The sequence below is a fragment of the Xenia sp. Carnegie-2017 genome, unplaced genomic scaffold (assembly GCF_021976095.1).
Source record: "Xenia sp. Carnegie-2017 unplaced genomic scaffold, XeniaSp_v1 HiC_scaffold_20, whole genome shotgun sequence".
Taxonomy (NCBI): domain Eukaryota; kingdom Metazoa; phylum Cnidaria; class Anthozoa; order Malacalcyonacea; family Xeniidae; genus Xenia; species Xenia sp. Carnegie-2017.
In genome coordinates this window covers 43378-61638 of record NW_025813483.1, presented here as the reverse complement: position 1 = coordinate 61638, position 18261 = coordinate 43378, and the positions used below count along the sequence as shown (strand labels likewise).

At 33.8% G+C, this 18261-nt stretch overlaps 2 long non-coding RNA genes across 2 annotated transcripts; both read right to left on the bottom strand.

Moving 5' to 3' along the window:
- Positions 1 to 738: 738 nt before the first annotated feature.
- On the bottom strand, positions 739 to 4070 carry LOC124441921. The gene is made up of 3 exons (XR_006947037.1): positions 3739 to 4070; positions 2158 to 2249; positions 739 to 1021 (listed from the first exon to the last, which is right to left on the bottom strand). It is a non-coding gene; the product is annotated as an uncharacterized LOC124441921 (long non-coding RNA).
- Positions 4071 to 10077: 6007 nt separating this feature from the next.
- LOC124441833 lies at positions 10078 to 13793 on the bottom strand. The gene is made up of 3 exons (XR_006947006.1): positions 13504 to 13793; positions 11597 to 11688; positions 10078 to 10422 (listed from the first exon to the last, which is right to left on the bottom strand). It is a non-coding gene; the product is annotated as an uncharacterized LOC124441833 (long non-coding RNA).
- Positions 13794 to 18261: the final 4468 nt, after the last annotated feature.

Here is an 18261-nt window from a genome sequence, read left to right as displayed (position 1 = left end):
AGAAATCACTATGAAAATAGCAAGCCTTTTTAATATCTCTATACCAAACGTAGAATACTGGTCTTCTCTATAGATTTTGTAAACAATGACAAAGAAATCGTGATTACTTAATATTTTTGTTCTTTTTTCAGATTTTTTTCTACTATAATTTTTTTCCTTGTATTTATGAGAGAATAAACAAACTTTGTAATTTGGTGGAAATGTTAAGTTGCTTTAACATAAAAAAGGTGCGCAGCGCGCACACGTTGTTGGGCTTAAAAAAACAAGGTCACAAACGTCACATGGTCACCTGGATTTGAATTTCGAACAAATGACATGCTCAGGCACGTGACTCATAACTTCATTATGACATGTTATAGCTTTTCGCTGTGTAAAGACACTGTTGTATATGTTATACATGTCACAATCATGTCACAATTTGACCGTATTTAGTATTTAAATAGATAAGGCTAAAGGAAATGGGAACTATAGTCCATGAGGTTAATGCTATCCTTGCAAACTAATGGGAGCACTTAGAGGCTGTCTATATGAAGAGAGTTATTCCAACTAGTTAGGTTAAAGTATAGGTGATCATCACTTACTATTATGAGTTATCCTAAGGTAAGTAGGTGGGTAAATTGAAGGTGACCATCACACAATATTAACTTTTATCAAGAGGTATCCTAACTAGGTGGGTTTTTATGTGTGATATACTATCTTTAGTGTTTTAACTCTTCAAAATAAACTGCCTGAAAATGATCAAAGTTCTTGAATTAATGATTCTATCAATTCTTTTTAGTGCGTATTTCACAGTACACTTTTGTAAATTAGAAAAAGTTGTGTAAATAAATCAATGAAAACGTCTTGTATCTTTCAACACAAGTTCATCATAAAAGTGCACAGCAATTTGATCCGCCCCGACAGCTGCCACATCTATACAACACTGGCAATATAAGAGGACAATTTGATGGAAGACAAAATCCAGGAATATTGGGATCAATGTCGCACACACAATCTGCATCATAACCCACATATCTTGTTTCTAAAGAAGAGGAAAACAAAAATAATTTCTCTAATTGATGAAGGTAAATTTGTGCCAAATTTCTGTACCACGTGGCTGTGCAACTTAGTGCTATATATTTTGATATAATACACACGTGGTTAACCCTCCATCTAGCCCCTGTTCCTGTTGATCATAAACAGATGCGTAAAGACATTGTCACAAAAAATTTATCCTACGCAATAGGAGTACGATTTTGTTCCAGTGGACTGACTTACTGTTTTGCTCACAATATGTCATTAAGTTTACTTTGCATGAAAACATTTTTGAACAACATATGCAGCCAGGACCTTAGCTACAAGATTTAATGATAGGGGAGGGGAGTTATTCATATATTAAATTATGCCAGATTGATTCCTTTTAAAAGTGCTTTGGCTTTCTAAAGAAATCAGTTGGGCACAATTAAATAAATTTGAAAACCCCCCTCGATCCCCGTTCCAATTAATTTCCTAACAACGATCCTCAAAATTCTGTGTACTTTGACGCTTGACAAAACTAAAGAGACAAAGCCTTCATCAACAAATTTGATAAAATTTCGATAAAATATTGACAACTTATATCTTTTAGGGATAGATGTATGTAAAAATCGCACCTCGGCTCTGTCGGTTAAAATTTAAATTATCAAATACTTATGAAGTTTAACCATTAAAATTCAAACAAAATGGCACTAAACATGGTCGTGTTAAAAAAATTTGTAAGGCACCATTATCTTACGCGTATACATTGCACATTTCTATTTTTAAAACGTGATGATGACACTAATATAGAAAACAACGAGCTCTAACAGACGTTTTAAATCGCTTGCAAAGCTCACATTTGTATGACATTCAAATGGCTTAGACAATTGTCAATGAAACAGATGTAGGTGTTATGGCAATCCTTTAATAAATGCATTAGAAACACTTTTCCTACGTTAGTTTCGTTTATATGTCTTTGTTAAAAGTGTACTGTTGTACATCCAGTCCGAAAATAAAGATCAATAATATGGAAATAGCCTGGTCGCTCGATCGTTCAACTGTTTTATACTTTTTGCAGTATAACATATTGGTTGTACTGACTACATTCTACTCACAAAAATTAAAAACAAAGTTTTTTGCGAATTAAGTTAAAGACAATACCTTTTTCATAAAACGTCATGTTGTTAGGGAAAAGTTTTCTAGCATCAACAGTAACGGCAAACAAGATCAAAATCAATAAAACTGCCTTCATCCTGTAAAACATAAATCATTATATAGGGAATACTGTGACGTTTCGATAACGTCAGACTTATAACTTAGCTTTATCATGCTGACTCATTTTTATTATATAGTTACATTCTACTTTTAGTTACATTACGTCATGTATTGTAAATAGCAATGATGCCATAATTATAAAAAGGACATTACGTTAACTTTGTAATTAGCTTCCAGACAATATATAAGCAGTGGACAGCTAAATCGAGAACGATTGTACTTTGGTGCATAAGTAGTAAACTGATTTTACATTGGCGACGAGGATTAAAGAGCGCCTGTTACATACATGGTTATAATGCTCCTAAACATACATGATTATAATGCTCCTATACATAAATGGTTATAATGCTCCTATACATAAATGGTTATAATGTTCCTATACATACATCATTATAATACTCCTATACCTACAATATAATGCTCCTATACATAAATGGTTATAATGCTTCTATACATACATGGTTATAATGCTCCTATACATAAATGGTTATAATGCTCCTATACCTACAATATAATGCTCCTATACATAAATGGTTATAATACTCCTATACATACATGATTATAATGCTCCTATTCATACAATATATCCATGTATGTGTAGTGGCATGATAACCAAATACATATTATTTTACATATAAAAAACATATTGCTTATAGACAAGAAGTCATTATGTGCTAATTATTAATCATTAAGAGGCTTTTTAATTGACGATGGAATTTAAGTAACAACTCCAACTGATCACATGAGACCCATACGACATGCACGTGTATAATGGTTTGACGTCATTCAACATTTATTTTTTGCCTTTTCCTTAATAAGATTTTGTAATAACACGTCATAATCTCATGACAGGATTGCATGATAAGAACAAAGGGGTAGACAGTTGAAACAGAGCTGCATAATGTAGGTCTGTGATTACAAAAAGTTAGTAAGGTTAGGCATTAATTTAAGAGCACCCCTAATTCAAGACATTCGTTAATGAACTTTCTTGCTATTTCAGGAACGAAACACTTGTATAAATTTTAGATATCAATCTTTAAAGTTTATCCATCACATTCTGTGCACGTGATTGATCTGTGCATGCAATTCATCATTTTAAGCTAGAATGTATTGTAAAAACGTACAATAAACACAGCATTATAAGATGATTTCATGACTAAAGCCAAGTATTAGGTATTATAAATCTTTAAGTTTATCCATCACATTTTGTGCATGTGATTGATATGTGCATGCAATTCATTGTTTTAAACAAGAATATATTTTAAAAACGTACAATAGACTCAGCATTATAAAATGATTTCATGACTAAAACCAAATGTTATGTATTTTATTCTTGTGGTATAAAATACCTCTTTGCAGCTATCTTTCTCACATTTCACAAATTGGGAAACATTTCCTAGTGGCATTTTAAATATCTTCTCTTTTAGACATATATGTATAGACTATGAAATTTCATGTAAGATTTACCTTTCTTTTTTTTCTTTTCTGTAACAAATAAAGAAATAACAGAATATCTTGGTATTCTAACTTCTTTTCTTTGTTCTTCTTCCTTCTTTTTTATAGCTTAATTATGAAGAATTGATAGCATGAAACTTATACAAAATGTGCGCGCTTGTTGCTTTGTTTTGCAATGACTTGTCTTATCTTGTCTTAAACGTTTCTCACATAATGTTAAAATCTCATGATATGGCAGGATTGTATTACAAAAACAAACTCATTATATAGTATAACTTGGCCAAAAAGTAGTTTCGTGAGCGCTGAGCTTCTGAGCTGAACTTCTTGCAGTATTTTGATACTATATAAGCTATATGTGAGCCTCATTTATACGCATGTTGTATGTAATAAAAATAGGTTTTTTCAAAGTCAAATTTACGCATATTTGAAAAAATTATACAGGAGGGTATCAACTAGGCCAGTTAGTAGTTGAAATATAAATATTAAAGCCCAGCATGAAACTGTAAAGTAGCAACAAAGGAAAATATTATTTTTTATTACAAACTACGAATGATAGCAAACAATTTTTCTAAATCCAAGCTGTTCAGATCCACAGTTTATTACATCAAACATTACATGAAATGTATGAATGGAAAAGCAGAAAACAGTTAAATATACTTTTTGTTTTGTCAAACGCATGCGAAGTGACATTGTAAAAGGTTACAAGTGAAAAACTTATAAACATGTCTAGAGTTGCTTTAAATGTGCGTTTGCGATCGAAGTCTGGGCCTCTTAGGCTATGTTTACATTGTATCGGATCGGTTTTTCCTCCGCTCACAAAATGCCTCCTATGCCAACTTCAGGAGTGTTTGTTTTCGGTTCCCTGTGGTCATGGCAACGACCAACTTCACCCTCCCAGCATCAACTAGCACTAATTTTATAGTAAAAAGCAAGCTTAGTAACAATTTATAGGAGAATTATAACCATGTATGGAAAACTGTTTTCCGTTTTAACTTAACAAAGATAACATTTAATAAGCCAAGCAATTTCTAAATTGAACCTCGCTTTCAACACTTATATTATAAAATTTTCATTCACCTTGAACATTAAATTTCTTTTTACCTTGCAATATTTTTTTGATTCAATGTAGAAAGTAACTTCTCTTCTCAAGTAATTTTGCGATTATAAAAGCACACTTTTTGGATTCAAAGGAATTCTTTTGAATGCATAGAGACAGCCGCCCAATTTATTACGTATCTAAGCGTATATAAAGCATTTCCAAATCACGTACAGAATTTCCTTTAAAATTGCAAATTACCGTCTATTTAAACGATGTATGTAATAAAAAGTTACTTTGACAACTGAAGCAAACCCTCCTTTTTCCAAGCATTTACAACACCTCAAATTAATCCGAACTCTTGAATATCTCGCAGTGTAGCCGAAAGGAAGAGGCATCAAATCAGGATACTCATTTCCAACATCACAGCCATTTTGATTTCTTCCTTGATATTTTTCAGCGTGAAGCTTATCTGAAGTGATGTGATTGCTTAAACCGTGCGACATGGGATTTGACAAGATAAAAGAATGTCCAAGAAGCCGCTATGCTAAACATCGACTAAGGCTCTCCGGATATAGACACCTCTACAAAGTACATGACATTAAAAAATAGTAGCTATAAATTATTCGTCACTTCAATGCTTGTTTTTCTTCATGATCTTCATTTTGCAAGTGGAAGCTTTGAGTGGAAGTTTTCAAGCATGGCTATCATTATATTGGCAAATACATATTCAGAGGAAGATAACTTTCTTTATGATACTGCAATTCAATGAAAAGGAACTTAGATGTAAAAAACGAGCTTTTTAATTCATCCAAAGACCAAACTCTTTTTTCTTGACATTGGTTGACTTTTTAAGAGAAACACCTAAAAAAAATAAAATTAATAAACCAAAAATGTCGAAAAATTGGCAAAAATTTAAAAAAAATATTTACTGAGCTAAACAAAAATTGTGTTAACAATCGAAAGTTTCTACCTGTGAATGAACTTGAACCAATCATTCCACAATCTCACGGAGAAGCCACTATCTTCTCTGCTCGTCCTTGTACTATCCCTCGTCAATAACATTTATTAGATTACTCTTTTGCAATGCTTCATCTGAATATAGAACGTTTGCAGAGTACACTTTGAATCTTCTTGAAAATCCCTTGCGATGATTGCTTCCTCTTCACTTTCGAAATCCGACTCCTCGTCTTAAACGAATGACGCTACATGGTAATTATTTTTACATATCTTCAGCAACATCATGAACAGTTTTCAATACTATGTACCACGTAATCCAACAAGCTTCCAAACTGTGTTTGTGATTCATCGTTATTTTTTTTGAACATATCTTCGGTAGACTCGGTGTTATTAATGGATTGTTTTTGCATTGGAACCTCGTCCTCGCTAGAGCTTTTATTGTCGTCAACATGCTTGGAATCATACGTGTTTTCATTCGTACACAAATTCTCATCCAAAAATCTAAAGCGTACGCTAGGTGCTTCAACTACGTATATAAATGTAAATATAAAGTTAAATGTATGTATAGTAGATGTCAACTAGCAGTAGAAGCTGGGTGCGACAAATTTATGCAGTGGCTTAGCAGTCCAGACGTTTCGGGTCGCGACCGCACTCTCCCTGCGTACCCAGAACAAAGCCTATCGCAGGTGATCTTGGGGTCTGATGAGCGGAAGCTTGCTATTGACATCTCCAAGTAGGATAGCGTGGAAAGGGCCAAAATCGCTCAGAAAAACGTTAACATGCAGCATTCTACTGCCTTACGCTTAAGAAGGCATCGGGAAGTATGGACCGAAAACAGGGGTTTCTGCTTTCGAATTTTATGTTTTTGCTTATAAGAGTTCTTCTCTTTATAAAATAAACCAAGCAACGTTTCAATTAACTTCTTCTGACACTGTGCTTTTTGTAGGAACGTATAACTTAAGACAACCTTAATCATGTTTTACACAATTTTTATTGCTTTACATCCTTCCGATTTAACGCTCGCATTTACTGTTTTCTCATGTATCACGAGCAAACCATTAACGGGCTACATGGCAAACAACGATATTGTGATTGGATGGGGTTAAGTGCGTTGCCATGGGTTTTGGTGTATTGTTGATATGATCGATGTTATCATTATAAGAGTGTATTGTTGTAGCTTTGGTGTTGTTTGTAGTTTTTTTGTCCTTTTTCTTTAGTTGTGAGTATATGACGGGTATGTCGATATGTCTGTATATTGTGTCGTTGTCTTTACTGTACCAAGCTTCTTTAAGTTCTCGTTCGTTTTTAGTCTTTACGCGTCCGAGTACTTTAGTTTCTGTCCAGTCGAATGTGTGGTTGTTTCCGTGGGCATATGTTCTGCCAGTAGTGAGTTCTGATCTCGTCGTTTTATGAAGTTTTCGTGTTATGTGAGTCTTGTTTCAATTTTCTTAGATGTTTGTCCTATGTATTGTTTTGAGCAGTCTTTACATGGTATCATGTAGATCGCGTCAGTTGTATCATGAATTGTTGTTCTGTGTTTATGTTTGGTGTAATATGATTAGAGTTTTTGTGTAGGTTTGTGGGCGACGTTAATATTAAATGGTCGAAGAAGTCTGGCAGTCATTTCTGATGTTCCGTTTATGTGTGGTAATGTGACGATTTTTACTGTTTCGTCCGGTTTCTTGTTGCTTTTGTCGGTTTGTGTTTTGATTTGTATTTTCTTTATAGTTTTGTTTATGAAGTTTCTATGGTAATTGTTTTTATAAATAGTGGAGTATAAGTAGTTGCGTTCTGTTTTCTTGGCTTCTTCGGTGTTACAATGAGTGTTTATCCTGTTAAAAAGTGTTCGAATGCAGCTTATTTTGTGTTGTGTTGGGTGATTGCTGTTGAAATCGAGTATTTAGTCCGTGTGGGTGGTTTTGCGGTATACTTGTGTGTTTAGTGTACCGTCATCTGTTCTGGTTAGTAGGATGTCAAGGAAAGTGAGTTGTTAGTTGTGCTCTTTGTCTTTAGTGAAGGTTATGTTCTTTGTCGTATTGTTTATGATGTGTAAGATTTGTTCAGTTTTGTCCTTCTAGACTGTGGCAAAGATGTCGTCGACATATCTTTTCCATAGTCTGATGTTTGTATTGTTTGTGACTGATTGTGTTTCGTGGTGTTGCATGACGGCTTCTGCAAAAAAGGTAGATAGTGGTGACCTCATTTGTGTGCCTGAAATTTGTCTGTAGTATATGATTTGGAGGGCGAATTCAGTGAAGAGGCAAAGGTTGAGTAAGTCTAGTATGTAATTTTTGTCTAGTTGTGTTGTAGCTTGCCAAGTTCTGTCTATTGTGAAATTTGCCTTTTAATCACTAGTTGAAAAACCTGAATGGTATAAACGTGACTGAACACGAAAATGTCGGAACTTGGAGAATACTGAACAGGAAAAAACCCTTAGCGATTTTAGCCGACGTTCCGCACCCCAGATGCTCTTATAAACAATAAACTTTACTTACTTTTGCAACGAGTCAAAAAGCAAAGAAAACAAATGAAAAATTTTATTTTAGTTTTTGAAGTTTTTCGCCATTTTGAACATACAAATAACGAACCGAAACTGCTATTTTTCAGCTTAACTACGTTAAATCGATCACTGGAACGGATAATTTTCTACTTTGGACGATAAAATTGTGTATTTGATGGGAATTTCTTAAAACGTGTGCTTTGCTTATCCAATTTACATCGAAATAAGTCAAACCTAGCGCCACCTAAGCGTCCCTATTTTGCACCGTTTCATTCAGTGCTTTGCGTGACAGGTGTCACTAACGCCTAAATTTTTAGCCAGCACCTGCTGTATGACATAGATTAGATGAAAATACCTCAAGATAATATATCAAACATAAAAATGTTTTTACCAGTAATAATGCTTGTGTATTTCGAATAAATACAGCTCAAATGAAAATGCAATTTCGACAGAAACCACTTGAAGAAGCACACGTTAGGTTTGGTTACCGAAACCAATCAACCGGTAACGCTTGCTTTAAAATTATATGTTGTACTTTGAAAATCACATGAATCACTTTGATAGGAACACGACTGGTGAACATGGAAACCTTTTTGTAACTATTTAGTAATGTAAGATTTAAAGTCTTAAGCCTAGTTTTCACTAGGGACATAAGCATAACGACAAACAAAGAGAAAAAAAATACAAAAGAAGGCAATGAAGCGACTGACACAAGCATCGCTTAAGCATAAGAACAGCAACTTGACATAAATAAGGCAGAACAAAAACAAATTGAAAAGAGAATCCTTTTTCTTTTATTCTCTCCAATCTCTGGAGAATATGCTTGACTTTGTTTTATCGCTTGTGCTTATGTCGCTAGTGAAAACTAGGCTTAACAAACAATTGCTAAGTGCGTTAGCAATCTGCACGGTATCCCAAACAAACTACTCGTCTTTGAAATCACCCTACATAATTTGTACGATTCAACAATAATTGCTCCCCAAGAAGCCGTATACATGGTTAAAAACAACAATGCGTGAAGTTTCTTCTGATAACGTTAACGTCTTTTGGGAGTCAGTTACTGCCGAATCATGCAAATTTTAAATGTCTGCTGCTGAATTCAATTTTTATGATGCCCTGGAGCTGCTAAAATGGCTAACGGATAGAAGATCAAGAAAATCATACATAAAAAATTTATTTAGAAATCACTATGAAAATAGCAAGCCTTTTTAATATCTCTATACCAAATGTAGAATACTGGTCTTCTCTATAGATTTTGTAAACAATGACAAAGAAATCGTGATTTCTTAATATTTTTGTTCTTTTTTCAGCTTTTTCTGTACTATAATTTTTTTCCTTATGTTCATGAGAGAATAAACAAACTTTGTAATTTGGTGGAAATGTTAAGTTGCTTAAACATAAAAAAAGGTGCGCAGCGCGTACATATTGTTGGGCTTACAAAAACAAGGTCACAAAGGTCACATGGTCACTTGGATTTGAATTTCGAACAAATAACATGCTCAGGCACGTGACTCATAACTTCATTATGACATGTTATAGCTTTTCGTTGTGTAAAGACACTGTTGTATATGTTATACATGTCACAATCATGTCAAAATTTGACCGTATTTAGTATTTAAATAGATAAGGCTAAAGGAAATGGTAACTATAGTCCATGAGGTCAATGCTATCCTTGCAAACTAATGGGAACACTTAGACGCTGTCTACATGAAGAGAATTTTTCCAGCTAGGTAGGTTAAAGTGTAGGTGATTATCACTTACTATCAAGAGGTATCCTAAGGTAAGTAGGTGGGTAAATTGAAGGTGACTATCACACAATAACAACTTTTATCAAGAGGTATTCTAACTAGATGGGTTTTTATGTGTGACAAACTATCTTTGATGTTTAACTCTTCAAAATAAACTGCCTGAAAATGATCAAAGTTCTTGAATTAATGATTCTATCAATTCTTTTTAGTGCGTACTTCACAGTACACGTTTGTAAATTAGAAAAAGTTGTGTAAATAAATCAATGAAAAAATCTTGTATCTTTCAACACAAGTTCATCATGCAATTGCACAGCAACTTCCTACACCACGACAGCGGCCACATCTATACAACACTGGCAATATAAAAGGACAATCTGATGGAAAACAATGTCCATAGATATTGTTATCCATGTCGCACATACAGTCTGGTTCCCAACCCTCATGATTTGTTTCTAAAGAAGAGAAAAACAAAAATAATTTTTGTAATGGATGACGGTAAATTTGTGCCAAAATTTCTGTACCACGTGGCTGTGCAACTTAGTGCTGTATATTTTGATATACTACACACGTGGTTAACCCCCCATCTAGACCCTGTTCCTGTTGATCATAAACACATGCGAAAAGACATTGTCACAAGAAATTTTTCCTAAGCAACAGGAGTACGATTTTGTTCCAGTGGACTGACTTACTGTTTTGCTCACAATATGTCATTAAGTTTACTTTGCATGAAAACATTTTTGAACAACATATGCAGCCAGGACCTTAGCTACAAGATTTAATGATAGGGGAGGGGAGTTATTCATATATTAAATTATGCCAAATTGATTCCTTTTAAAAGTGCTTTGGCTTTCTAAAGAAATCAGTTGGGCACAATTAAATAAATTTGAAAACCCCCCTCGATCCCCGTTCCAATTAATTTCATAACAACTATCCTCAAAATTGTGTGTACTTTGACGCTCAACAAAATTAAAGAGACAAAGCCTTCATCAACAAATTCGATAAAATGTCGATAAAATATTGACAAATTACATCTTTTAGGGATAGATATATGTAAAAATTGCACCTCGGCTTTGTCTGTTAAAAATTAAGTTGTCAAATACTCATAAAGTTTAACCATTGAAATCCAAACAAAATGTCGCTGAACATGGCAGTGTTGAAAAAAATTTTCTAAGGCACCATTATCTTACGCGTACACATCGCACATTTCTACTTTAAAAACGTGATTATGGCACAAATATAGAAAACAACGAGCTCTAACAGACGTTTCAAATCGCTTGCAAAGCTCACATTTGTTGACATTCCACTGGTTTAGACTATTGTCAAAGAAACAGATGTAGGTGTTATGGCAATCCTTTAATAAATGCATTAGAAACACTTTTCCTACGTTAGTTTCGTTTATATGTCTTTGTTAAAAGTGGTCAAAAGTACGTTAAGTTAGTTTTTGATTATTTGTACTGTTGTACATCCAGTCCGAAAATAAAGATCAATAATATGGAAATAGCCTGGTCGCTCGATCGTTCAACTGTTTTATACTTTTTGCAGTATAACATATTGGTTATACTGACTACATTCTACTCACAAATATTAAAAACAAAGTTTCTTTGCGAGTAAAGATAAAGACAATACCTTTTTCATAAAACGTCATGTTGTTAGGGAAAAGTTTTCTAGCATCAACAGCAACGGCAAACAAGATCAAAATCAATAAAACTGCCTTCATCCTGTAAAACATAAATCATTATATAGGAAGTAGTGTGACGTTAAGATAACGTCAGACTTATAACTTAGCTTTATCATGCTGACTCATTTTTATTATATAGTTACATTCTACTTTTAGTTACATTACGTCATGTATTGTAAATAGTAATGAGGCCATAATTATAAAAAGGTTATTACGTTATACTTTATAATTAGCTTCCAGACAATATATAAGCAGTGGACAGCTAAAGCGAGAACGATTGTACTTTGGTGCATAAGTAGTAAACTGATTTTACATTGGCGACGAGGATTAAAGAGCGCCTGTTACATATATGGTTATAATGCTCCTATATATATATGTTTTTAATGCTCCTATAGATGCATGGATATTATACTCCTGTACACAAATGGTTATAATGCTCCTATACATATATGATTATAATGCTCCTATACCTACATGATTATAATACTCCTATACATACAATATAGTACTCCTATTCATACAATATATCCATGTATGTGTAGTGGCATGATAACCAAATATATATTATTTTACATGTAAAAAACATATTGCTTATAGACAAGAAGTCATTATGTGCGAATTATTAATCATTAAGAGGCTTTTTAATTGACGATGGAATTTAAGTAACAACTCCAACTGATCACATGAAACCCATATGACATGCACGTGTATAATGGTTTGACGTCGTTCAACAATGATTTTTTGCCTTTTCCTTAATAAGATTTTGTAATAACACGTCATAATCTCATGACAGGATTGCATGATAAGAACAAAGGGGTAGACAGTTGAAACAGAGGTGCATAACTTAGATCTGTGATAACAAAAAGTTAGTAAGGTTAGGCATTAAATTAAGAGCACCCCTAATTCAAGACATTCGTTAATAAACTTTCTTGCTATTTCAGGAACGAAACACTTGTATAAATATTATACATAAATTTTTAAAGTTTATCCATCACATTCTGTGCATGTGATTGATCTGTGCATGCAATTCATCGTTTTAAACTAGAATGTATTGTAAAATCGTACAATAGACACATCATTATAAGATGATTTCATGACTAAAGCCAAGTATTAGGTATTATAAATCTTTAAGTTTATCCATCACATTTTGTGCATGTGATTGATCTGTGCATGCAATTCATTGTTTTAAACAAGAATGTATTGTAAAAACGTACAATAGACACAGCATTATAAGATGATTTCATGACTACGACCAAGTATTAGGTATTATAAATCTTTAAGTTTATCCATCACATTTTGTGCATGTGATTGATCTGTGCATGCAATTCATTGTTTTAAACTAGAATGTATTGTAAAAACGTACAATAGACACAGCATTATAAGATGATTTCATGACTACGACCAAGTATTAGGTATTATAAATCTTTAAGTTTATCCATCATATTCTGTGCACGTGATTGATCTGTGCATGCAATTCATCGTTTTAAACTAGAATGTATTGTAAAAACGTACAATAGACACAGCATTATAAGATGATTTCATGACTAAAGCCAAGTATTAGGTATTATAAATCTTTAAGTTTATCCACCACATTTTGTGCATGTGATTGATATGTGCATGCAATTCATTGTTTTAAACAAGAATATATTTTAAAAACGTACAATAGACTCAGCATTATAAAATGATTTCATGACTAAAATCAAATGTTATGTATTTTATTCTTGTGGTATAAAATACCTCTTTGCAGCTATCTTTCTCACATTTCACAAATTGGGAAACATTTTCTAGTGGCATTTTAAATATCTTCTCTTTTAGACATATATGTATAGACTATGAAATTTCATGTAAGATTTACCTTTCTTTTTTTTTCTTTTCTGTAACAAATAAAGAAACAACAGAATATCTTGGTATTCTAACTTCTTTTCTTTGTTCTTCTTCCTTCTTTTTTATAGCTTAATTATGAAGAATTGATAGCATGAAACTTATACAAAATGTGCGCGCTTGTTGCTTTGTTTTGCAATGACTTGTCTTATCTTGTCTTAAACGTTTCTCACATGATGTTAAAATCTCATGATATGGCAGGATTGTATTACAAAAACAAACTCATTATATAGTATAACTTGGCCAAAAAGTAGTTTCGTGAGCGCTGAGCTTCTGAGCTGAACTTCTTGCAGTATTTTGATACTATATAAGCTATATGTGAGCCTCATTTATACGCATGTTGTATGTAATAAAAATAGGTTTTTTCGAAGTCAAATTTACGCATATTTGAAAAAATTATACAGTAGGGTCTTAACCAGGCCAGTTAGTAGTTGAAATATAAATATTAAAGCCCAGCATGAAACTGTAAAGTAGCAACAAAGGAAAATATTATTTTTTATTACAAACTACGAATGATAGCAAACAATTTTTCTAAATCCAAGCTGTTCAGATCCACAGTTTATTACATCAAACATTACATGAAATGTATGAATGGAAAAGCAGAAAACAGTTAAATATACTTTTTGTTTTGTCAAACGCATGCGAAGTGACATTGTAAAGGTTACAAGTGAAAACTTATAAACATGTCTAGAGTTGCTTTAAATGTGCGTTTGCGATCGAAGTCTGGGCCTCTTAGGCTATGTTTACATTGTATCGGATCGGTTTTTCCTCCGCTCACAAAATGCCTCCTATGCCAACTTCAGGAGTGTTTGTTTTCGGTTCCCTGTGGTCATGGCAACGACCAACTTCACCCTCCCAGCATCAACTAGCACTAATTTTATAGTAAAAAGCAAGCTTAGTAACAATTTATAGGAGAATTATAACCATGTATGGAAAACTGTTTTCTGTTTTAACTTAACAAAGATAACATTTAATAAGCCAAGCAATTTCTAAATTGAACCTCGCTTTCAACACTTATATTATAAAATTTTCATTCACCTTGAACATTAAATTTCTTTTTACCTTGAAATATTTTTTTGATTCAATGTAGAAAGTAACTTCTCTTCTCAAGTAATTTTGCGATTATAAAAGCACACTTTTTGGAGTCAAAGGAATTCTTTTGAATGCATAGAGACAGCCGCCCAATTTATTACGTATCTAAGCGTATATAAAGCATTTCCAAATCACGTACAGAATTTCCTTTAAAATTGCAAATTACCGTCTATTTAAACGATGTATGTAATAAAAAGTTACTTTGACAACTGAAGCAAACCCTCCTTTTTCCAAGCATTTACAACACCTCAAATTAATCCGAACTCTTCAATATCTCGCAGTGTAGCCGAAAGGAAGAGGCATCAAATCAGGATACTCATTTCCAACATCACAGCCATTTTGATTTCTTCCTTGATATTTTTCAGCGTGAAGCTTATCTGAAGTGATGTGATTGCTTAAACCGTGCGACATGGGATTTGACAAGATAAAAGAATGTCCAAGAAGCCGCTATGCTAAACATCGACTAAGGCTCTCCGGATATAGACACCTCTACAAAGTACATGACATTAAAAAATAGTAGCTATAAATTATTCGTCACTTCAATGCTTGTTTTTCTTCATGATCTTCATTTTTGCAAGTGGAAGCTTTGAGTGGAAGTTTTCAAGCATGGCTATCATTATATTGGCAAATACATATTCAGAGGAAGATAACTTTCTTTATGATACTGCAATTCAATGAAAAGGAACTTAGATGTAAAAAACGAGCTTTTTAATTCATCCAAAGACCAAACTCTTTTTTCTTGACATTGGTTGACTTTTTAAGAGAAACACCTAAAAAAAATAAAATTAATAAACCAAAAATGCCGAAAAATTGGCAAAAATTTAAAAAAAATATTTACTGAGCTAAACAAAAATTGTGTTAACAATCGAAAGTTTCTACCTGTGAATGAACTTGAACCAATCATTCCACAATCTCACGGAGAAGCCACTATCTTCTCTGCTCGTCCTTGTACTATCCCTCGTCAATAACATTTATTAGATTACTCTTTTGCAATGCTTCATCTGAATATAGAACGTTTGCAGAGTACACTTTGAATCTTCTTGAAAATCCCTTGCGATGATTGCTTCCTCTTCACTTTCGAAATCCGACTCCTCGTCTTAAACGAATGACGCTACATGGTAATTATTTTTACATATCTTCAGCAACATCATGAACAGTTTTCAATACTATATACCACGTAATCCAACAAGCTTCCAAACTGTGTTCGTGATTCATCGTTATTTTTTTTGAACATATCTTCGGTAGACTCGGTGTTATTAATGGATTGTTTTTGCATTGGAACCTCGTCCTCGCTAGAGCTTTTATTGTCGTCAACATGCTTGGAATCATACGTGTTTTCATTCGTACACAAATTCTCATCCAAAAATCTAAAGCGTACGCTAGGTGCTTTAACTACGTATATAAATGTAAATATAAAGTTAAATATATGTATAGTAAATGTCAACTAGCAGTAGAAGCTGGGTGCGACATATTTATGCAGTGGCTTAGCAGTCCAGACGTTTCGGGTCGCGACCGCACTCTCCCTGCGTACCCAGAACAAAGCCTATCGCAGGTGATCTTGGGGTCTGATGAGCGGAAGCTTGCTATTGACATCCCCAAGTAGTATAGCGTGGAAAGGGCCAAAATCGCTCAGAAAAACGTTAACATGCAGCATTCTACTGCCTTACGCTTAAGAAGGCATCGGGAAGTATGGACCGAAAACAGGGGTTTCTGCTTTCGAATTTTATGTTTTTGCTTATAAGAGTTCTTCTCTTTATAAAATAAACCAAGCAACGTTTCAATTAACTTCTTCTGACACTGTGCTTTTTGTAGGAACTTATAACTTAAGACAACCTTATCATGTTTTACACAATTTTTATTGCTTTACATCCTTCCGATTTAACGCTCGCATTTACTGTTTTCTCATGTATCACGAGCAAACCATTAACGGGCTACATGGCAAACAACGATATTGTGATTGGATGGGGTTAAGTGCGTTGCCATGGGTTTTGGTGTATTGTTGATATGATCGATGTCATCATTATAAGAGTGTATTGTTGTAGCTTTGGTGTTGTTTGTAGTTTTTTTGTCCTTTTTCTTTAGTTGTGAGTATATGATGGGTATGTCGATATGTCTGTATATTGTGTCGTTGTCTTTACTGTACCAAGCTTCTTTAAGTTCTCGTTCGTTTTTAGTCTTTACGCGTCCGAGTACTTTAGTTTCTGTCCAGTCGAATGTGTGGTTGTTTCCGTGGGTATATGTTCTGCCGGTAGTGAGTTCTGATCTCGTCGTTTTATGAAGTTTTCGTGTTATGTGAGTCTTGTTTAGATTTTCTTTGATGCTTGTCCTATGTATTGTTTTGAGCAGTCTTTACATGGTATCATGTAGATCGCGTCAGTTGTATCATGAATTGTTTATTCTGTGTTTATGTTTGGTGTAATATGATTAGAGTTTTTGTGTAGGTTTGTGGGCGACGTTAATGTTAAATGGTCGAAGAAGTCTGGCAGTCATTTCTGATGTTCCGTTTATGTGTGGTAATGTGACGATTTTTACTGTTTCGTCCGGTTTCTTGTTGCTTTTGTCGGTTTGTGTTTTGATTTGTATTTTCTTTATAGTTTTGTTTATGAAGTTTCTATGGTAATTGTTTTTATAAATAGTGGAGTATAAGTAGTTGCGTTCTGTTTTCTTGGCTTCTTCGGTGTTACAATGAGTGTTTATCCTGTTAAAAAGTGTTGGAATGCAGCTTATTTTGTGTTGTGTTGGGTGATTGCTGTTGAAATCGAGTATTTAGTCCGTGTGGGTGGTTTTGCGTTATACTTGTGTGTTTAGTGTACCGTCATCTGTTCTGGTTAGTAGGATGTCGAGGAAAGTAAGTTGTTAGTTGTGCTCTTTGTCTTTAGTGAAGGTTATGTTCTTTGTCGTATTGTTTATGATGTGTAAGATTTGTTCAGTTTTGTCCTTCTTGACTGTGGCAAAAATGTCGTCGACATATCTTTTCCATAGTCTGATGTTTGTATTGTTTGTGACTGATTGTGTTTCGTGGTGTTGCATGACGGCTTCTGCAAAAAAGGTAGATAGTGGTGACCTCATTTGTGTGCCTGAAATTTGTCTGTAGTATATGATTTGGAGGGCGAATTCAGTGAAGAGGCAAAGGTTGAGTAAGTCTAGTATGTAATTTTTGTCTAGTTGTGTTGTAGCTTGCCAAGTTCTGTCTATTGCTAAATTTGCCTTTTAATCACTAGTTGAAAAACCTGAATGGTATAAACGTGACTGAACACGAAAATGTCGGAACTTGGAGAATACGGAACAGGAAAAAACCCTTAGCGATTTTAGCCGACGTTCCGCAACCCAGATGCTCTTATAAACAATAAACTTTACTTACTTTTGCAACGAGTCAAAAAGCAAAGAAAACAAATGAAAAATTTTATTTTAGTTTTTGAAGTTTTTCGCCATTTTGAACATACAAATAACGAACCGAAACTGCTATTTTTCAGCTTAACTACGTTAAATCGATCACTGGAACGGATAATTTTCTACTTTGGACGATAAAATTGTGTATTTGATGGGAATTTCTTAAAACGTGTACTTTGCTTATCCAATTTACATCGAAATAAGTCAAACCTAGCGCCACCTAAGCGTCCCTATTTTGCACCGTTTCATT